Source organism: Procambarus clarkii, chromosome 12 (genome assembly GCF_040958095.1).
Source record: "Procambarus clarkii isolate CNS0578487 chromosome 12, FALCON_Pclarkii_2.0, whole genome shotgun sequence".
Classification (NCBI taxonomy): Eukaryota; Metazoa; Arthropoda; class Malacostraca; order Decapoda; family Cambaridae; genus Procambarus; species Procambarus clarkii.
In genome coordinates, this window is record NC_091161.1 from 34,172,574 (window position 1) to 34,196,375 (window position 23,802).

The window sequence follows — 23,802 nt, forward strand, 5'->3', positions numbered from 1 at the left end:
CGAACTGTACATCTTCTCAATCTTTGGCGACGTTGTTTCCAATTATTAAACAGTTAATGAGCTCTAAAGCACCAGGAGGCTGTTTATAACAATAACATTGAATGGGAAGTTTTCATGCTTGTAAACTGTTTAATAAATATAATCAAAGCCGTCAAAGATTAACGAAAGATGTACACGTTCGTAAGTGCTTTCGTGAATCTGGCCCCAGTTCTACAACAAAGCAGTTATCTCTACAACAGAGATCATGCAATGACTTACGGATATTCCATAACAGGGGCTACCTTCCCCCTCCCCTCAGAGCAGGCCATGGTTCTCCCCCCGAAGTGGGAACCAGATCAACAGACGCCACAATTTGAGGCAACCCAAGGATCGTCCGCCAAGTGTAACATTGGCCTTGGAGGAGTATTAGATTTTGACGACTGACACTACGAACAAAGGAATTATCGAAGATACCAAAGCTACAGAAGAGACAACGATTATGGGTACAATGGAGAAAAGATATTGGCACAACAACAAAGAGGTAAAGTCCCAAACAAAAGACTTGGTTCATTTCAAGATTCTCTGTTGTAAGAGATGACCTGGTTGGTCTATGTGATAAAAAACAAGCATTATAAAATATAATAAACAATATTGTTATATATTAGCATACTGTGCATATTTAGGCATTGGTTAGGTTGTGTGTTTTGGTTCTGATGGCAATTATTTGTATTCTTAGTACGTGGGTGGAACATTTTTCAACATGTGGTTCGAACAAAAGTCGTCAGCAAATCACTGTTCGAGGAATGTTTGAACGTTTCCAGCGATGAGGAAAAACGGTGGATAACATAAGTAATAACTGACGCAAAAACTCATTATACAGACCCAAGCATTATTCCAGGTGAAGTATTTGAAGGTTATGAATGTGGAGAGAGGGCTTCGCGTGTCGCAAGAGGGGGGGAGGGACCGTCGTAAACATCTAACTACGGAACACCAACTATGAACCCGAGCCAACCGAAATTATCTCCAAGCAATACGTATGCACTACGCCACTTTGCAGTTTTTACAACTATGGCAATGTGTAGGTCGTATGCATCCCTCTTCAACCACATTGTAGAAGGCTCAACGCCCACAGAAAACATCAAATAAAAATCCGCTTCAACACCACAGGTACGATAAAGAGAGTTGACTGCCCTCTATGTGACTATGCGTGTACTGTGAAGTAGGCCTTCAGACGCCACCAAGACGCCCGAGGCAAGCTACCTTGGACCAATATCAATTGTGTCATGTTATATCTGTGGCAAAGACAGACCAAATGAAGGAGAGATGAAAGCGCACATGAAAGAGTATCGTGTAGGAAAGTGCTATCGTTGTGATGTTCAAGTTCCGTTCTGTGTAACTCAAAAAGCAAATACAACATCTGAGAATGCACACTGGTGAGAAACCACAGTTGTGTCCTTTTTGCCCCTTATCGTGCTGCTCGCCGCGACAACCTTCGGTCCCATGTGCGGCGCATGCACAAACGAGAAAATATGTATGGAGACACTTTCACCCCTCGTTCTGTGCGGTTCTCTGTAGCCGAGAGTCAAGATTATTTACACTATTGTTGATCATGAAGAGCATCAACAGGTCCCAGCCACACATCACTGGACCTCCAGTTCCAGGCACAGCCATCACTGGACCTCCAGTTCCAGGCACAGCCATCACTGGACCTCCAGTTCCAGGCACAACATCACTGGACCTCCAGTTCCAGGCACAACAATCACTGGACCTCCAGTTCCAGGCACAACATCACTGGACCTCCAGTTCCAGGCACAATCACTGGACCTCCAGTTCCAGGCACAACAATCACTGGACCTCCAGTTCCAGGCACAACATCACTGGACCTCCAGTTCCAGGCACAACAATCACTGGACCTCCAGTTCCAGGCACAACAATCACTGGACCTCCAGTTCCAGGCACAACAATCACTGGACCTCCAGTTCCAGGCACAACAATCACTGGACCTCCAGTTCCAGGCACAACAATCACTGGACCTCCAGTTCCAGGCACAACAATCACTGGACCTCCAGTTCCAGGCACAACAATCACTGGACCTCCAGTTCCAGGCACAACAATCACTGGACCTCCAGTTCCAGGCACAACAATCACTGGACCTCCAGTTCCAGGCACAACAATCACTGGACCTCCAGTTCCAGGCACAACAATCACTGGACCTCCAGTTCCAGGCACAACAATCACTGGACCTCCAGTTCCAGGCACAACAATCACTGGACCTCCAGTTCCAGGCACAACAATCACTGGACCTCCAGTTCCAGGCACAACAATCACTGGACCTCCAGTTCCAGGCACAACAATCACTGGACCTCCAGTTCCAGGCACAACAATCACTGGACCTCCAGTTCCAGGCACAACAATCACTGGACCTCCAGTTCCAGGCACAACAATCACTGGACCTCCAGTTCCAGGCACAACAATCACTGGACCTCCAGTTCCAGGCACAACAATCACTGGACCTCCAGTTCCAGGCACAACAATCACTGGACCTCCAGTTCCAGGCACAACAATCACTGGACCTCCAGTTCCAGGCACAACAATCACTGGACCTCCAGTTCCAGGCACAACAATCACTGGACCTCCAGTTCCAGGCACAACAATCACTGGACCTCCAGTTCCAGGCACAACAATCACTGGACCTCCAGTTCCAGGCACAACAATCACTGGACCTCCAGTTCCAGGCACAACAATCACTGGACCTCCAGTTCCAGGCACAACAATCACTGGACCTCCAGTTCCAGGCACAACAATCACTGGACCTCCAGTTCCAGGCACAACAATCACTGGACCTCCAGTTCCAGGCACAACAATCACTGGACCTCCAGTTCCAGGCACAACAATCACTGGACCTCCAGTTCCAGGCACAACAATCACTGGACCTCCAGTTCCAGGCACAACAATCACTGGACCTCCAGTTCCAGGCACAACAATCACTGGACCTCCAGTTCCAGGCACAACAATCACTGGACCTCCAGTTCCAGGCACAACAATCACTGGACCTCCAGTTCCAGGCACAACAATCACTGGACCTCCAGTTCCAGGCACAACAATCACTGGACCTCCAGTTCCAGGCACAACAATCACTGGACCTCCAGTTCCAGGCACAACAATCACTGGACCTCCAGTTCCAGGCACAACAATCACTGGACCTCCAGTTCCAGGCACAACAATCACTGGACCTCCAGTTCCAGGCACAACAATCACTGGACCTCCAGTTCCAGGCACAACAATCACTGGACCTCCAGTTCCAGGCACAACAATCACTGGACCTCCAGTTCCAGGCACAACAATCACTGGACCTCCAGTTCCAGGCACAACAATCACTGGACCTCCAGTTCCAGGCACAACAATCACTGGACCTCCAGTTCCAGGCACAACAATCACTGGACCTCCAGTTCCAGGCACAACAATCACTGGACCTCCAGTTCCAGGCACAACAATCACTGGACCTCCAGTTCCAGGCACAACAATCACTGGACCTCCAGTTCCAGGCACAACAATCACTGGACCTCCAGTTCCAGGCACAACAATCACTGGACCTCCAGTTCCAGGCACAACAATCACTGGACCTCCAGTTCCAGGCACAACAATCACTGGACCTCCAGTTCCAGGCACAACAATCACTGGACCTCCAGTTCCAGGCACAACAATCACTGGACCTCCAGTTCCAGGCACAACAATCACTGGACCTCCAGTTCCAGGCACAACAATCACTGGACCTCCAGTTCCAGGCACAACAATCACTGGACCTCCAGTTCCAGGCACAACAATCACTGGACCTCCAGTTCCAGGCACAACAATCACTGGACCTCCAGTTCCAGGCACAACAATCACTGGACCTCCAGTTCCAGGCACAACAATCACTGGACCTCCAGTTCCAGGCACAACAATCACTGGACCTCCAGTTCCAGGCACAACAATCACTGGACCTCCAGTTCCAGGCACAACAATCACTGGACCTCCAGTTCCAGGCACAACAATCACTGGACCTCCAGTTCCAGGCACAACAATCACTGGACCTCCAGTTCCAGGCACAACAATCACTGGACCTCCAGTTCCAGGCACAACAATCACTGGACCTCCAGTTCCAGGCACAACAATCACTGGACCCCCACCCCTCCACACCCTCATCCTCCATCTCAAGCATCGTTATAATCTGTGTAGGGTTAGTGCCGTGGTAATGGTGGAGTTAGTCTGTCATCAGGGTTGGCTTGACTCTGTATCCGGTGTCTTATAGTCATAACTTAATGTTAAATATGGGATGCATTAGAAATGTTCATAAACCAGAGTAACGTTGGGCATCGGAAGAAACCGGCCCCTTGTTAGCAACGATTTGAAAATTACTATTAGTGCAATTGATACTTCAATAGAGATACAAGGTTGACTTTTACCAGCAAGAGATAATGGAATAGAATGCTATTTATTTTCTGGGATTTTTGGAGATTGGCTTTACCCTGTGCTTATGAAAGACTTGTGTTCTTAAATTCTGACTTCTAATGTTGCTTTACTTGGAAATTGTTATGTCATTATTGGAAAAATTCAGCAAGTCAAACGTAATTATAAAGAAATATTAAATTTATGTTCAAATTGTATTATATGATATCCTATATTGGTAGATATATTATATCTACCAATATAGGATAGATAGATATATTATATATCAATATAGGATAGATAGATATATTATATCTACCAATATAGGATAGATAGATATATTTCAATTTCATTTTTGTTTTAACAAATGGAAATTGACTCCAAGAGTCTGCAAATACCTGTGGTTAATCGTTTTCTTCATGCAGAACAATAAGAAGCAAAAAATACACAATGACAGCAAGATAAAGGAAGATGGGATGGTGTCGTGATGGACCACAGCGACAATGTTTAACTCAAGAGCTGGGATATGAGGCGGTGTTCCCTTAAGGTAAACAACACACCGTTTCATAATAGCCAATTCTTCACATACTTTTTACTATACTCACTGGAAGCCATTTCTCTTCATTCAGTTACTTCAGTATTCCTCTTATTTTAATATAGAACTATGGTGCACTTCAAAATTTAATTATGGAAAGCTAAGGATCAAGAATGTACAGGTGGTTTAAATTACATTTGAAGTGTGTATCCATCTTGTTTATGAACTACATTAACAAGGAGTTTCTGGTCAGACATTTGTTTAGTGTTGACAAGTGTTGTTGAATGTGTGTGGGGGGGGGGGGGGTTGCTGCATAGGTATAGTATGATACATTGTTCCAGTTGTGATATTTGACATGTACTGGAAGTAGGAACTCTGTAATGATGCATTTGAGATGACCCAGTACTGTAGTCTTAGGCAAGTACTGATTGGTTTAAGACATCCCAGTACTGCAGAGGCGGAAACAAATGGGCAGAGTTTCTTTCACCCTGATGACCTGTTCCCCTAGCAGTAAAAATAGGTACCTAGGAGCTAGACAGCTGATACGGGCTGCTTCCTGGGGATGTGTAACAAAATGGAGGCCTGGTCGAGAACCGGGCCGCGGGTACGGTGAGCCCCGAAATCATCTCAAGATAACGTCATCAGTTGTGGTACGTGTGAAAACTTTTGTTTCCTTTATAAATGGAGTTAGGCAGGTGCATTGAATGGACTTTAGCCATTGTTTATGAGGACGAACTGTTACACGACTATACATCATGTTCAAACATTCCTTTAACAGTGATTCGATGACGACTTTTGCTCGTGACCCAAAGATATAACTCATCGGACAGTTCTAATACAAATAATGGCTAACAGAATCTTAACATATCTAACCTACACCTAGGTTAAATTGAAATTATAATATTAACTTCTGCGAAACCAATTTTAATTACAAAATGTTAAAACTGATTAATGCATTTAAGTGGTGGGTATGGACGGCAACAGCAAGTGGAGGATAGGGACGGCGACAAGTAACGAGCCTGGCCTGAGGACGGGTTGCTGCAAATGAGCATTTAGCCATTGGCGCTCATTTGGAAATTAGCAAAGGCTACTTTACTACAGTTCAAGCCGTCCATGATTGGCCAAGGTTCACCCAAACCTGAAATTTACGATCAAGACACACATGAAGGAGCTACCCTTCCTAGGTATGTGTGTGTACACTCATCTTGTACTTGCAGGGGTTGAGCTCTGGCTCTTTGGTCCCGCCTCTCAACTGGCGTACAGATTCCCGAGCCTACTAGGCTCTATTATATCTACATTTGGAACTGTGCATGGAGTCTGTCTCTACCACATCACTGCCTAATGCATGCCATCTGTTAACTATTCTGTCACTGAAAAAGTTCTTTCTAACATCCCTGTGGCTCATTTGGGTTCTCAGTTTCCACCTGTGTCCCCTTGTTCGCGTACCCCCTCCCCTCTCCCAGTGTTAAACAATTCACCTTTATGTACCCTGTCGATTCCTCTTAGAATTTTGAAAATAGTGGTCATGTCTTCCTGAGCTCTCCTATCTTCCAGCTACGTTAGGTTCATATCATGCAGCCTTTCCTCGTAACTTGTGCCTTAATTCTGGGATAAGCCTAGTGGCATACCTTAGAACTTTTTCCAGATTAGTCCTGTACTTGATAAGGTACGTGCTCCATGCTAGGCCCGCATACTCCAGGAATTATTTTATATCGGTGGTATACAAGGTTCTGACTGATTCCTTACACAAGTTCCTGAAGGCAGTTCTGATGTTAACCAGCCTCGCATATGCCGCCTATATTTGTATGTGGGCTTAAGGAGGCAGGTTTGGTGTGATCAACTCTTAGATTTTTCTCTTATCGTTTCATGGAGCACTTCATCTCCCATTCGGTATGACGTTTCTGGCCTTCTGTTTCCACTGCCTAGTATCATTCTTACATTTTCTCGGGTTGAACTGTAGAAGCCATTTGTTGGACCATTCGTTCAGTTTGTCTAAATCATCTTTTATCCTCGTACTATCCTCCGCTGCCTTAATCCTCCTCAATTTTTGCATCAGCAAACATTGAGAGGAACGATTCTATTCCCTCTCTGAGATCATTTACATATCAAAAACAGTATAGATCCAAGGACTGAACCCCAGTGGGACTCCACTGGTGGCACTTCGTCAATCTGAGACCACGCCCCTCCCTGTGACTATCTTCTGTTGCTTAGTATTATAGACTCGTGGGTTGGTTGGTGTTGTCGTCGTTGATCCTTCTCTACGGACAACCCAACCCACAACTCGGTAGAGTGCTTACACTTCACTAGGAGATCACACTAGGCGCTTCTGGCTCTTGGAGAGGGGCTCCACGTCACACGTTTAGGGGATGCGGCTCCAACACTCAGCCTCGTTGTCACGTGCACACACCCACTCGAGCCGCTGTGACTCCCCACTCTCTCCTTATGAGATATGATCTCCTCAATCCCCTATGACTTACTAGTATTACCTCCTACCCTGTCCACAGCAGTGGTTCTTGGTTCTTTCTCTCTCCTTCTTTACTACCTCCTGGGAAGCCTCACTAGGACAAGGGCAAACACCAGCAAATTGTGACACATTTACTTGACAAAGCACATACACGATACATACACACATATAATAATAATGAATCCTATACTCTATAATATCACAATCAGGTTGCACTCCAATACCATCAGAACTCTATTATCAGCTTATCAAGTGGTATCCTATCTCCTGGTTCACCACCTGATACTATTAACCTCCTCAAGTTGGTCAAGCCTACACACTGTTGCACCATCAGCAAGATAACATATATATATATATATCAGCATTTGAATGCAATAACATATATCAGTATAAATGTTCATTGATACACAACAATAATTAATCGATCACTGTCAGTCCTCATGCACATACATCTGTAGGTAATCAAGCCTACGACTGCAACTCTAAACTTCAGTATAAAAACTCCTTGACATAAGAATGCCAACAGTCACTCACCTCTCACTGCGTCTTGCACGCTACTGACAACCAAACACTATCAACTCCCTGTAAGTAATCCACCAGAACTTCCCCTTCCACCTCTGGAAGTTCACAACCCTAATATCCTTAGGTTCTTCCGGGCTTCACTACCAGGATCCTCTGCAGCTTCTCCAGGCTGCTATCATGAAGTTTCCTTGTGCAACTACGGTGCTTCACCCTTCTGTTAGGTTCTCCCACAGCTCTCTTGGCTGCTACACCACCTCTACAGAAGCACGTGACACTCCTCTTCACTGCTGCTTCTCCTCACAGCTCGAGGTCCTCTGCTCCACTACCTTGGAGTCTCATCAGCTACATCATCTGCTGGCTTCGAAGTTCTCAGCAACTTCTTCCCCAAAGACAAACCTGCAACCCATCGACGTTCCAATAAAATGTTCCCCATTAACACATAAACAAAAATAACCACACAATATGCTTGCCTCAAACCTCTATCTGTTCTCTACATACAGTGAGAGTGGACTCCCCCGTTTTGGGCGGGTCCATACTCCACCTCGCCTGGCGGCGGCGTCCTCACTCGCTGGGAGGGTCTTCCTCCATCCGGAGCCAGGCTCCCTCAGTCGTCCGCCAGAGCTCAGAGAGGACGGACGTCGCTCCGTGCTCCTCCCTCTTCACTCTCCTATTTCAGGCCTTCTGCCTTATTAAAACATGTCTAACCTATAAATAAACATTGCTACTGTCGCTGGGCACACGACCAACTACAATGCAATCACTATGAACTGGCGTATATCGTGCTTACCACAGAACGTCTGGTCGAGGGCGCTTCTTCCTCTGACGAGGTTTGGTCAGGGCGCTCCACGGCCCACAATAATGCCTCCGGGCGGCTTAATATTCACTAATTATCGTCCACGACTTGAGACCACACGTCCCCAGCTCTATTCCACAGCTGGTACGTCTGCACACTTCTCTTCTCTTAGAGATATATCACTAGGGGTTCCCTTCTGACGGGAGCTCAACGGAGCGCGGCTTCCCCCTGCGATGTCTGGCACTCAAGTGAGGTCAAGGTCCTCCAGAAGCGAGCCTCACGCCTCCAGCAAAATGTCCACATCTCCTAGCCCGTCATTTATCTATTTTCTTCTGCATTGCCCATAATCTCAAACTGTTACACATATCCAACCAACTATTTTACATATGCGTTATCACCTCAATACTTGCTAGACCTTCTAGTTAGGTCAGGCTTGCTGAATAACTCTCAAGAAGGGAGACTCGTTTCTCCTGCAGGCTGAGATCATAACATTAGGTACTCCCTTATCCAATCGAGTACCTTCCCGTTCACTCCTGACTGCATCTCCAGTTTGTGCACTAGTCATGTGTGGTACTGTTTACTTTCTTTACTCCTGTTGCATGAAGGTGCTTTTTTGCAATCCAAAAATCCGCAGTCTGCCCACCCCTCTCTTCCTTGCCTGATTTCTGTTGCCTGGTCGTAGAGTTTAATTAATCCTTTGAGGCATGATTTGCCATCCCTGAACCCATGCTACTGCTGTGTTACAAAGTTCTTTCACTCCATATGTTCCCCTCGCTGTTTTCACATAATCTTTTCCATCAACTTGCATGGGATGCAAGTTAGGGACACTGGCCTCTAGTTTAGTGCTTCCTGCCTATCCCTCTTTTTGTATATAGAGACTACATTAGCAGTCAATTGTTGGCAGCTCCCCTGTTAAAAGTGATTTGTTTTACACTATGGAGAGTGGCCGGCACAGTGCTTTTGCTCCTTTAGTATCCATGGTGAGATTCCATCCGGGCCTATAGCCTTTGTCACATTCAACTTTACCAAAAGCTACCTCACCGCCCCACTAGTATTCCAAAGATCCTCTAGCAGTGCCTGATTATCTATTATTTCTCTTATCTCTGGGACTTCTCCTCGCTCTAATGTGAAGTCCTCCTGGAATTTTTAATCGAGTTCCTCACACACTTCCTTGTCGTTTGTAGTTAATCTGTCTGCCCCCATCCTCAGTTTCATTACCTGTTCCTTCACTGTTTACCTCCTGTTGTGGCTGTGCAGTAATATAGGTTGAGTCTTTGCTTTGCTTGCCATGGCATTTTCATATTGCCTTTCTGCCTCTCTTCACACCCTAACATTCATTCCTGGCACACTTTCTCTGCTCTCTAGTGTTTTTATTTCAACAGTTTCTCCATGCCCTTGCACTTTGTTAGCTTACATCTCTGATTAAACCATGGGATTCTCATCTGGACTAAATTTTTGTTCTCTTTTGGACTGGGACGAACTTGTCTGACCTCCTTTCACTTCTGTGTGGTATAGTCCATGCCATGGGCCGTCTTTCCTCCGAACTTTGCTTCAAGTTATATCTGTTAGGAATTTTCTTATCTCATCATAGTTTTCCTTTCGGAATGGCAGCCTTTTGTTTTCTGGGCATGCCCTTGTGTACAATAACCCTTCTTTGACCAAATACTCAAACATCAGTACACTCATTCTCTCAGCGGCTTCGAAACCTAGTTTCCCTTTCATTGGAGTCATTTAGAGTGAAGACTAGATCGAGTCTTGCTGGTTGATCATTTCTTCTCATTCTTGTGGGTCCCCCGATATGCTGGCCAAAAGTTTGTCGCCACTTCCAGCAGTTTGGTTCTCCATGTTTCCTCACCTCCTTGCAGTTCCTTATTTTCCCAGTCTATCCTTCCATGATTGTCCCCCCCCCCACCCCCCGAGGAGCAGATGGGATCTATTTTTACAGGCAGCAGTGGCTACTCTTGCAATTACAGTGTTGACTGCCATGTTTATTATACTCCGGTTTGGGGTCTTCTGTCGTTTGGTGAAGGATTATATATCACTGCTATAACTACTCTTGGACCGCCTATCGTCATGGTACCTGCTATGTAGTTTCTGAACCCCTCACAGCCTGGGATAACCATCTCCTCGAAACTCCACTCCTTTCTTATCAGTAGGGGCCACTGCCTTCTCTCCTTCCTTCCTTCCTTCCCTCCCTCTCCTTATTACAGTGTATTCCTGGGGAAACACCACATCCGTTATAATTCCTGAGTTTTGTTTCTGAGAGCCCAATTACATCCGGGTTCCCTTGTGCCCTTTCCCCTAAGCTCACTTGCCATGGTTGTAATCCCAACTATGTTCGAGTACATTACCTTGAAACTGACTTCCTTCCATCCTCATTTTCTGTTGGTTTCACTGGAATTGGGGGGCAAGGGGTGTCCAGGGTGGGAGGGCCTGGGAATGTGGACCTTGTGATCTGGTGTGAAAAGGGGCTGGGAGGATCCTGAATGGGGAAGCTAGGAGGGTGTTAGCCTTGGGCTGGGGAGGAGAAGGGACATGTGAAAGGTCGGGGGGATGTCAGGGTTTGGGAGGAAAGGGGAGTCTGGAGTGGGGCAGCAGGGATGCAGGAAAGGGGGCTGGGGGAGGTTGTAGGAGGGAGAGCTTGGGGGGGGTGGGTAGGGGGGATACTGGGGAGGACATGGGGTGTGGGAACGGGGAGGGCTTGGGGTGGGGAATGAGTTGGGGAAGGAGGGCATGAGGGTTAACATGGGGCTTGGGTCGGGGAGCTGATGGGGGGGGGGGGGGGGAGGAATGATCATGGGGCGAGTTTATGGGAGGTTTCCGTTATATTCCTCCCTGGGGATGCTGGCCTGCTGGTGAAGGGATTCACCATTAACCATATGTTACACCACTAAATGTTCAAATTACGGGCCAGAAGAATGGTTTACCACTCAAGTGGTTAATGCATAGAGTACTTTACAACATACCTATTAGAAGATCACCGCTTCAAGGTATAAACTATCACAATTATTAAACGTGTTTCCTTCACCTATTGTACTTATGTGGGAATATATATATGCGCTACATAATGACCAACTGCAATCCGAGATAGGTTTTTCTAAATTTGAATCTTCCATACCTGCTGTGCCGTTGTACTGATGAACCCTCGTACATACCTGAAATTACACATTATATTAAATACCCCTAATTACTAACTTGAACACATTTATGTAAAGTTTAAGAAATATCCCGCTAGACAATCGATCAGGTCAGACACTGGATGAACTAAAGTGCCGACTTACCACGGAATGGCAAAAGCCAACCTCAGATGACACGGCCCGTTCTCAACACAACGGCCAAGTGGTCGTTAACCCGGCAGCCAAACATTAACGTTCTCAACACAACGGCCAAGTGGTCGTTAACCCGGCAGCCAAACATGAACGTTCTCAACACAACGGCCAAGTGGTCGTTAACCCGGCAGCCAAACATTAACGTTCTCAACACAACGGCCAAGTGGTCGTTAACCCGGCAGCCAAACATGAACGTTCTCAACACAACGGCCAAGTGGTCGTTAACCCGGCAGCCAAACATTAACGTTCTCAACAACGGCCAAGTGGTCGTTAACCCGGCAGCCAAACATTAACGTTCTCAACACAACGGCCAAGTGGTCGTTAACCCGGCAGCCAAACATGAACGTTCTCAACAACGGCCAAGTGGTCGTTAACCCGGCAGCCAAACATGAACGTTCTCAACACAACGGCCAAGTGGTCGTTAACCCGGCAGCCAAACATTAACGTGAAGAACGCTTCACATTTAACGAGTCCTCTGTCTATACTCGTTCGTGCACTGACCCACAACAGTTCATACATTTTAACACAAGAATTATTTAAAATGGTTTTTGATACGTGAACTATTATACATTATTATTTATTAGGCGAGGGAGACAGGTTGGAATACACTCATGTGCTATAATTTCCTTCAACTATCAGACCTATGTACAATATAAATATACAATAATATTTACTTATATTCGACAAAATATAGTACTTGGTTACACAGGACGTTAATGTTAATTAAGGCGTCTCTGGGGTTGGCTGCAGCGTGGACGACACTGACTCAGGATGACTAGTTTCATTGGGGGAGGGGGGGGTGTATGTGACAGTTGATAGATTAAAAGTCTTTGGTCTGTATTTCAAGGATTTAAGTCTGATAGTTCACAAGAAATACTTTATAATTGTCAGAATCTAACTATATTAATATCGTAATTTTTTTCCACCTGCTTTTGGTCGAACGGTCAATTTCATATATATAGTCGAGACACGAGCAGCTGTTATGGAACCGTTAGTCTCTCATCAGTCGTTTTAAAAGTTAATTTTATTTTAATAAGCTTTACCAAAAGTCTTCAGGTAGGTAAAATTCTCTACTAATAGCCAAAGATATATTATTCAATATGATTATATTTACAAATGAGTAAACCTGGGATAAAGCTTTATATAAAATAATTAAATTAACATCTTTGTAACTATCCTTATTTATAAAATCAGCAAATATAGACTATTCTATCAATAATACAATGCGATAAAATAGCTAATCATCTAGTCAGTAATCAGTAACTTGCCTGTAAGCCTGACGCAGGTAACCTCATGCACAGGACTGTCCAGGTGACTAATTTAGTACAACCAATGAGGCGGGCGCTGAGCAGCACCTCTCCCCACGCCGGCCCGCGCCACACTGCCCGCCGCGCCTCTTGACTAGCTTGGCCTGATGGGTCAACTACCAGTGACGTCATTCACCTCACCTGACATGAGGCCGCCTCACATACAAATAATTCACAAGTCACTTCAACAATTTTAATAGAGTTTATTTCTATTAATGTGAAGTATGAGCAAGTGTGAGTATGTATTAAAAGCACATACTTCACTACTGGACATTAAACCCACTACCACACCCACCTAGTAGCTTGGAAGCTCCATAACGCCTTCTGTAACTGTTATGTTGGGGTCTAGGCCAGGGGCCAGGTACAGCAACCAGTTACTGTGTTAAACGTCTTGTGTGTGTGTATTTACTGTGTGGCTGTAGGGTCGAACTCTTAGCTCTTGGACCCCGCCTTTCTAATTTTCGGTTGCCTAATTTACAGATTCAAGAGCTATTTTTTTCCATCTGTCATATCAACTATATAAACACCTTCCCCTAAAGGGAGGAGGGAGCCCCTTGCTAAGCTCCTCCCCCCCCCCTCCCTTCTAAATATTCTTAGATTATTGCAATGTCTCCTTTTGCATGCTTTTATAATTTATTTAAAACTTTGAATCAAATTAACATAAAAGCCTTTTACATCTTACCAGTAAATTGACAACTTATTGACAGTTCTAACACTACTCGGCCTAAATCTCGATAATAACTTACGAATACACTCACACAAAGCAACAAACAAGCCATAGGAAAAAATCCCTCCCCAACAATGCAGACTCGAACACACCCACGCACAAAAAAAAACACAAAAAAAACACCAGTCTAATGCCCTAATTCGTCTTCTCATAACATACGCCCGAATATCCCAAATGCTTGCAGCCAACACAAACAAAAAGCTCCAACGAATTCAACCCTAATATCTGAGGTGGATCTACACCACTATGGGACGACTTCGTCACGAGTGAGATCCTCCACCTCATAGCAAACACACGGCCCATAAACATACTGGAAACACTTGGCCAACAGCAGACTTAGGTTAACAACATACCAGGACCACCACACCACATTCCTCACCAACACAATACACACACCACAACACTGACAACCTCTCTAACATCCCGCAACAACCACCACCCACACCATTGTATACATAAACAATTGTACAGCCTGCCCGCCGAGCACAGCTCCTTCCTCTCCCCCCCCCCCCCCCCCCACAGCCACACACACTGGGCGCTTGTAGCCAAGTAGACAGCGGGCGGGACTCCTAATCCTGTGGCCCGGGTTCGATTCCCGGCACCGGCGAGGAACAATGGGCAGAGTTTTTCACCCTGATGCCCTCTGTTACCTAGCAGTAAATAGTTACGTGGGAGTTAGACAGCTGTTAGGGGATGCTTCCTGTGGGGGGGGGGGGGGAATAGAAAATGTTAGTAGTTAATAACAGTTTATTGATTGACAGTTGAGAGGCAGGCCAAAAGAGCAGAGCTTAACCCCCGCAAGCACCACTAGGTGAATACAACTAGGTGAATACACCAGGTGATTGGGACTTCCGGTGTTGTTCGGACTTTCTTGATGCATGGGTGAACAGGTTTGGTGTAAAATGTATACCACAATTCAAGGCCTGCTGCTGGGTCAAGGGCCTGGCACTATTCCCTCTCATCTACAAATGTTCCTCTCCGGCCTACTCTTCCCTCTGGCCCACTTTCCGCTCGCCCAATGGACACTTTAATATATATATATATATGTAATATATATATATATATATATATATATATATATATATATATTATAATATATATATAATATATATATATAATATATATATATATATATATTTATTTATATATGTATATGTTGTATCTAGTTGCCAGAATGCCGTACACGGCCTACTATGCAAGGCCCGATTTGACTAATAAGCCAAGTTTCCTGAATTTATATATTTTTAATAATTTTTTTCTTATGAAATGATAAAGCTATCCATTTCATTATGTATGAGTTAATTATTTTCAAATTTGAGTTAAAACTGCCATAGATATATGACCGAACCTAACCAACCCTACCTAACCTAACCTAACATAACCTAACCTATCTTAACCTAACCAAAAGCAACACAAGTCAATAATTTATGATAATATAATACTTAAAATAAACCAATATGAAACAATTTATAGAAAATAAAGAAAATCACTCGGCCTATTAGGCAAACCAGGCCTTGCATAGTAGGCCGAGAAGTGCATTCTGGCTACTAGGTACGACTAATATATATATATATATATATATATATATATATATATATATATATATATATATATATATATATATATATATATATATATATATATATATATATATATAAATAATCAGGGCACCTGATATATATATTCCAGGTGCCACCAGGGCACCTGGAATCCACCAGGTGCCCTGGTGGATTCCAGGGCAGCTGGGTGGACAGCACATCGGATTCGTAGACCTGAGGTTCCGGGTTCGATCCCCAGTGGAGGCGTAAACAAATGGGCAAAATGTTTCTTTCACCCCAATGCTCCTGCTCACCTAGCAGCAAATAGGTACCTTGTAGTTAGACAGCTGCTACGGGCTGCTTCCTGGGGAGTGTGTAACAAAAAGGAGGCCTGGTCGAGGACCGAGCCGGGGGGGACCCTAAGCCCTGAAATCATCAAGATCACCTTAAGATTCCTTACGGGCTATTTATGCCCGTGCCACCTCTTGGGTGGCTTAATCTTTATTAATTAATTATCGCCTGGTGGATTTCACAGATTGAGAAGCAAATCAAGAAGAAAATACTCCCAACTATCAAAAGTCGCCACAGAGCCAAAGTAGCGGAAGTAAGATTTACTGCCTATCAAGTGGCTTGTACAAACAAGCCACTGGGTACTACTCTTTCAAGTCTGACAAAAAGATATCCAGAGACATTGCAGTTACCATTCACAGACTCAGACTTGGTTACAAGTGCTACTGGGAGGTAACAAACCCAATATTTAAAGTGTGTCATATCTGTGGAACAGAAGCTGAGGCGCTACTATTGCAGTACTTACTGGAATGTTTAGCTTCTGAAGTCCTGTGCCTCAAACTCAACCTTAATCCAACGACAGCAGCTGCATTAGATGTTCGTAGCTTAAATTGAGATTAGAACCGTGCGCACCAACTGGACAGGTGGTCCTATTAGGACCAGCTGTCCAGATGGGGCAAAGGTATGTAGCCACATAGTGTTGTTGGGTGATTTTCCGGATGTTTGGCGCGTGTTGAACGCATGTGAGCGTCCGGTGTTTGGTTACGCAGTCTGGAATGATGGGGGGTTATGTTGTGGGGGGTAGGGGGGTTATGTTGTGGGGGGTAGGGGGGTTATGTTGTGGGGGGTAGGGGGTTATGTTGTGGGGGTAGGGGGGTATGTTGTGGGGGGTAGGAGTATGTGGGGTATGTTGGAGAGTAAGGAATAGGAGAAGAGTAGAATATGTGGATAAGAGTAGATGAATATGTATGGGTGTTTGCTGTAGAGTTAATCATGTGTGTGTAGATAATAGTTGATTAATAGATAATGCTAAGTAATGCTATGTAGAGGGTGGGTGGAGGTGTGAGGGGTCCCAACATTGCCGGATATGTTGAGGGGGTGTGGGGAGTGGTTAGGGAGGGGTGAGGGGAGCTTCCCCTTGGCGGGAGAGGGTTGGAGGGTCATTGTGGTTGAGAAGCGAGGGTGGAATGCATTTGCGGTTTTTGACGGCCATTATTTTCTTCGAGCTATGCAGTTGTGTTTGGTGATGATCCATGAGGAGATTAGTTCTGCCATACATGGCAGGAAGTGTCGAGGAGGGTGAGAGAGAGAGCAGACTCTTAAGATGTGAATGAGAGGAGGTAACAGCTGGCAGGGGGTTTGCGTGTGTGTGAAAGTAGTCATTATTTTTTCTTAAAGAATGACAGTTTTATGTACCCTCCCTGCTTCCAGAGCTCTAAGGATATGTGGGCCATACCTACCACATAGCTCTGAGGAGTGACACCACATGGGGTTACCTCTTCAAAGGCTGAGGCCTAACTGTTGCGAATGTCATCATCAACCTCTACCATAGTCAGTCATGCCCACCCCTCCCCCCCTCCATCCACATAGCAGGACATACCACATACCACCACCACCACACTGCTGGGAGTGACAGCAATAAGGCGTACCATACTCTCTCCTGACTCAGCTCACACCGGCACACAGCACTGAGTGTGTCATTGTTCTTTCTCAAATGTGAGCCATGACCTCAACATACAAATTCCAAATGCAGGCCTGGGCGGGAGAGAGCCTTTGTGGGCGGCTCCCCTCTTGGGAGTCTGTCACACAACTGGGCTAAATAAGACAACACCCTCACATAACCCACGCTCCAACAGCCCCCCCCCCTCCCCCAGCCCCTCCTCCCCCTTACCATCAACCATCACCCCACCTTCCTCCACATCGATTTTCTGTGCAAAGCCTTTAGTATTATTTCTGATCATATGTGTAACCTTGTATCGTAATGTGACCAACATGGTAACATCATTCTTTGCTCATATAGCATTTTTTAAGAGTAACGAGAGTCATAAGATGGTCTTCAATATTATTATTATAACATCATAATTTTTTTTGTAAACACAACTGCATGGGATACACATAGCAGTCAGTGGTTGGTTACACACACACCCCTCTCACCTCCCCCTCTCACCCCCTCCCCCCTCTCACCCTCCCCCTCTCACCCTCCCCCTCTCACCCTCCCCCTCTCACCCTCCCTCTCACCCTCCCCCTCTCACCCTCCCCCTCTCACCCTCCCCCTCTCACCCTCCCTCTCACCCTCCCTCTCACCCCCCCTCACCCTCCCTCTCACCCTCCCTCTCTCACCCTCCCTCTCTCACCCTCCTCTCTCACCCTCCCTCTCTCACCCTCCCTCTCTCACCCTCCCTCTCTCACCCTCCCTCTCTCACCCTCCTCTCTCACCCTCTCTCTCTCTCTCTCTATTCATCAGATCATTTATTTAATAGTTAGGGGGAAAAGTAACATCAATTCCTTTCTCCTGCTGCCGCTGTTCACGTATCTTTTTTCATTTCTTAGACTAACAGCTCACCAGAGGATGGAAGACTAATGTCAATTTTCGACCCCCCATCACTATCACCCTTATAACCTTGTAACGTAACATGACCAACATGATGACATCGTTCTTTGCCCAAATATCATTAATGTAACATGACCAACATGGTAACATCGTTCTTTGCCCAAATATCATTAATGTAACGTGACCAATATGGTAACATCGTTCTTTGCCCAAATATCATTTTAAGAGTAACGAGCAACTTTCTGTCCGATGTCTGAATATTGAAATGTGAACTGTTTAGCCCTTACATTCCAAACAATAAAATATTAGCACAAGCTTGTTTAGTTCTTGTATCACGTAATAACGTTTATTCAACAACTGGTAGACATAACAATGTAGCTTCATATTCACTGTGGTAAAACAAACACACATCGCGGTCAGTCCTCGCTATACCTCAAACGCGCCGTTCATTCTCTCCCCCTTAGGTGAGCAATGTTCCCCACATACAAATTCCAAGCAAAGTAAACATATATAAGACTAATGTGGAAAAACATAGTCTTGATACTATTATTAAATTGACTTGTTCATTATCCCCGAGTTAAAGGCTGTCTCTAAGACCTACATTATCCAAATGTAAACAGCAATTGATGAGAATAAGACCGGATGAGTCGATAGTGAAATAGCTCTGGGTTATGTCTGTTTTCAGTTCTTGTAACACAGTCAATGTAGCGTAATGTGGGAAAACAGACTTTCTGCTGCCCAAATAAATAGCATTTGAAAATGTATGCGTGTCTACTCAATCTCCATCCCCCTTCTTCATCCAACACCAAATATTGCCGTGCAGACCTTGTAACACGCAGCAGCATTAGTGCTCATTTCTTGTAACACAGTCAATGCAGTGTAATGCGGGAAAATAAACTTTCTGCTGCCTAAATAAATAACATTTGAAAATGTATGCAAGTCTAGACAATATCCTATAGCCCTTACATTCTAAACACAAATAAAATATTAGCACACACTTGTATCGCTTTATATCATCATTATGTAACGTGGAAAACTTCTTTCTGTCTATGATCAAATAGCATTTTTTAATAAATAACCTCAGCTTGGTCTTATACCATTAGGACTGTATTACACTGTGCGTACAGTAGACTTGTAATATCATAGCAAGACAATGTCGCAGGGATGTTCAACGCTCTTATACTGAAGGAGTGAGCGAGGCACTTAGTAACGTAACGTGGAAATCAACTTTCTGTCTGATGTCCGAATATCATTATTGAAATGTGAACCCCATTTAGCCAAACACAATATCTCCATTACATCTCTTACCATATAAATATTACTGTCTGCCAGTTTTAGCCCTCTAACACAATGTAACGTAACGTAACGCGGAAATCATCAATTTTCTGCAGTCCTAAATGTCATTTTGAAATGAAAAGTGAGACTTAGTCCATCTCCATTACATCTCCTACCATATAAATAATGAGTACCAGTTTTAGCCCCTGTAACACTTGTAACGTAATGTGGAAATCAACTTTGTCTGATGACCAAATAACATTATTGAAAATGTAAACCATGTTTAGCCATTACATCCAAACACAAACAAAATATTACCGCAGGCCAAAATATTACCGAGGTCGAGGAGGGGGGGGCAGACGTACCGTGCGCGCTCTGTTAAAATCGTGACATTAACAGGGATTCTTAGGACTACTGCCGTGGATTACTGATTACAGACATAACAAAGTGCATAGTGACCCGCTGGAAAATTGAAAATAGTCATTAACAATAGAACTGTGTTCATAGAGAAAAACGTTAGACCGCGTGTGAGCCAGTGAACGAGGCTTTGTGTAAATGCGTGTATTAGGAAAAAAATAAAGTGAACGGTGATTCGTGGAACGGGTATCACAACAACATATAGTTGGAAGTGAATATTATAAATATAGAATACTAGAAATATAGAATAGTGGCAGAGGCGGCATCAGTAGTTATAAATCGGGTAACTGGAAACTGGTGACATCAACCTGGGCCACAAGAGGTCACCGTACGACCGGGTACCAGCCCTCGCTACCTACGCTAAGTACCTGCCATAAAGTTTGAACAAAATACACATAATATTACAAATACAGTATACATATATTATAAATATTAAACATATAAATATATATACATATATATTGTTACAAATATACAATACATATATAATATTATAAATATATAGATATATACAACAAACAAGGCAAAATGGAGTAAATAACAAATTTGTGGCCAATGTAACAACTCCTTAAAGACGAAGGTAACGGGAATTGAATGTTATATATTAAGACTAGATTCCATTCGCTTGTACAGTACTGAGTAGTGGCACACTATGACTGAAGCTGGCCACTTGCTCTGGGTGTGTAAAATGACCTGCCAGCTTGGAATATCCTAAAAAACCCTTTAGATAACATGACGCATGATCGGAAAACATCATTCATTGGAAGCCTACCACCATCCAGAAGGAGTGGGAAAGGAACAACAATTCTAATATACAAGGGCGGAGGCTATAGTCAGGGATGAAACTGAGGCTGAAACTCAGGAAGTTGTAAACTCTGACTCAGTAGGCCAGGATGTAGATGACAGTAAACTAGAAAGTGTACCAGACAGCACTGACAGCTCGATAGGTACAGACACTACGACGGTTCCCGATAGAGCAATTCAGAACAGAAGGACAGACTTATGCAAATTTTATGCAAAGGGCATATGCAGACATAGATATGCTGGTAATAAGAAAGGATTAGAATGCAGTTACCAACATCCCAAAAATGTTTAAATATGCTTAGGAAAGGTGAGTGTCGATTTGAATCAATATGTAGGTTTTTTCCATCCTTACATGTGCCAAACCTCACTTTGAGGACAGAAAATGCTATGACCTCAGTTGCCCACACTTTCACGTGAAAGGCACGGAACCTACATAAAGAGTGGCAAGCAGGATAATGAATTTGGAGGAAACTCTATAAATTTTTTATACCAGACCGGCAGAGAATTCAAAAGGAGCAGCATGGAAAGTGTATGGAACTGGATGCCAGATCCACTTGCATTCCAGAATTACAGATACATTACACACCGACAGGGAACTACAACTACGACAGACAACTGCCCTACAACAATCAGCACTGGTCAGAACAAACTCATTATGTCCACGAATAATGGTCTTGCCGAAAAAGTCTCCCATTCAAACTATCACTAATAGAGTAACCTCATTCATCTTTGCCAACATACAAGGACTGAAAACAATAACAAACACAAAGTACAGTTCATAAATGGCCTCCTCACGGAGTCAAATGCAGTATTTGGAGCTTTCACAGAAACCCATGCAGGGAATTGTTGGACAGTGAGATCTGGATTCCAGGATATAACCTATACAGGTGTGATAGGAAATTAGGTCACATGGAGGAGTGGGTCTGTATATTAGGGAAGGCCTTGTATGCTCGGAGCTCCTAAACGTTACAAATGAGGTGGTAAGGTACTGGGATTAAAAAGAGAAAATAATTTAGTGATTATTCTAATATACAAACCGCCAGATGCAATGGCTGAGGAATTCACAGAACAGATAAGCAAAATAGAGAATAGCCTTGATAATTTGGAGAACCCGATACCTGATATTATCTTCCTAGGTGACTTCAACTTGCCTAGTCTCAGGTGGAAAATAGCAAACAATAATATTATACCAGGAAATCTATCAGGACCTAACCAACCACAGATTAGAGAACTACTTAGATTCTGTGACAAATTTCACTCAATCAGCAGATATCGGAGCCAACGAGAAATGAAAATATTCTAGATCAGGTCTTTACGAACAATGAAGACATTATCAGAGACATTACGATATCAGATACCACATACTCAGATCACCAACTCATTGAAGTGCAAACGACCATCAATACTCAGAATAGACCTAAAACGTTGATAAAGCGAGAGGGGCTATTCAGTAAATTCAATTTTAATAATAAAGGATAGACTGGGAGATAATAAACAGGGAACTTACAAACATTCCATGGGGAACTGTTTTAAGTAATACAAGTCCTACAGCAGGAATAGAAAAACTGACTTCAGAAGCGTATCAAGTCTGTCTGAAACATGTTCCTTTGAGGAAAGCCAGAAAGAGATCTAACGTAGAATGAGAACGCAGACGACACTATAAACGCAGGAAAATAATAAGGGAACTGCTTATGCAGACACGAATTTCCCGTCAAAGAAGGAATAATTTAAATAGGGAGATTGAAGAAACCAAGCGGAAATTGAAACACTCATATGAAACTGAAGAAAGGCAATTAGAACAGAAAGCAATTCAGGAAATAAAGACAATCCAAAATATTTCTTCTCATATGCGAAATCAAAAGCAAAAACCACTGCCATTATTGGACCTATTCGTACAAGTGAGGTTCATACACGGAGGATGACAAAGAAATTAGTGAAATCCTAAAAAAGCAGTATGAGGACATGTTTAGCACTCCAATAAACAACATGAAGGTGGAAGATCCAGACAATTTCTTTATGCGGATATTCCAAACCCTGTAAATATAACTGATATAAACACAAGCGCACTAAATTTTGAAAAAGAAATTGAAAACATGCCCATGCACTCGGCCCAGGTCCAGACTCATGGAATTCAATATTTATAAAGAAATGCAAAGTGCGGTAGCACAGGCACTCAGTATGTGTGGAGGAAGAGCTTGGACACGGGGGATACCAGAGGCACTTAAAGTAGCAGACATAGCCCCTCTACACAAGGAGGGAGCAAAGCATTGGCAAAAATTATAGACCAGTTGCACTAACATCGCACATCATAAAAGTATTTGAGAGAGTGATTAGGAGTCAGGTCACCAATTTCATGAGACCAATGACCTTCACAACCCAGGCCAACATGGATTTCGAGCGGGAAGCTCGTGCCTCTCACAGCTACTTGAGCACTACGATAAAGTCACTGAGGCATTAGAAGAAACAGAATGCTGATGTGATATACACGGACTTCGCAAAGGCTTTCGATAAATGTGACCATGGCGTGATAGCACACAAAATGAAGTCAATGGGAATAACCGGTAAAGTAGGAAGCTGGATACTCAGTTTTCTGTCAAACAGGACTCAGCGAGTAACGGTCAACCATATAAAATCAAGTCCAAGTGCAGTGAAAAGCTCTGTACCTCAGGGTACAGTCCTTGCACCGCTGCTTTTCCTTATTCTCATATCAGATATAGACAAAATACAAGTCACAGCTTCGTATCATCCTTTGCAGACGACACAAAAATCAGTATGAAAATTACCTCGGCTGATGACATTGAAAAACTTCAGCTGATATTAATAAAGTTTTCGACTGGGCATCAGA

At 44.0% G+C, this 23,802-nt stretch overlaps 1 protein-coding gene and 1 long non-coding RNA gene across 2 annotated transcripts in view; both read right to left on the reverse strand.

Annotated features, from left to right (window-relative positions):
• The window catches only part of LOC123749276 (baculoviral IAP repeat-containing protein 8-like), a 640,763-nt gene that overhangs the window by 96,618 nt on the left and 520,343 nt on the right, over nt 1–23,802 (reverse strand). The window lies entirely within an intron of this gene.
• LOC138364141 (uncharacterized) lies at nt 7,828–9,017 on the reverse strand. The gene is made up of 2 exons (XR_011228320.1): nt 8,716–9,017; nt 7,828–8,324 (listed from the first exon to the last, which is right to left on the reverse strand). It is a non-coding gene; the product is annotated as an uncharacterized lncRNA (long non-coding RNA).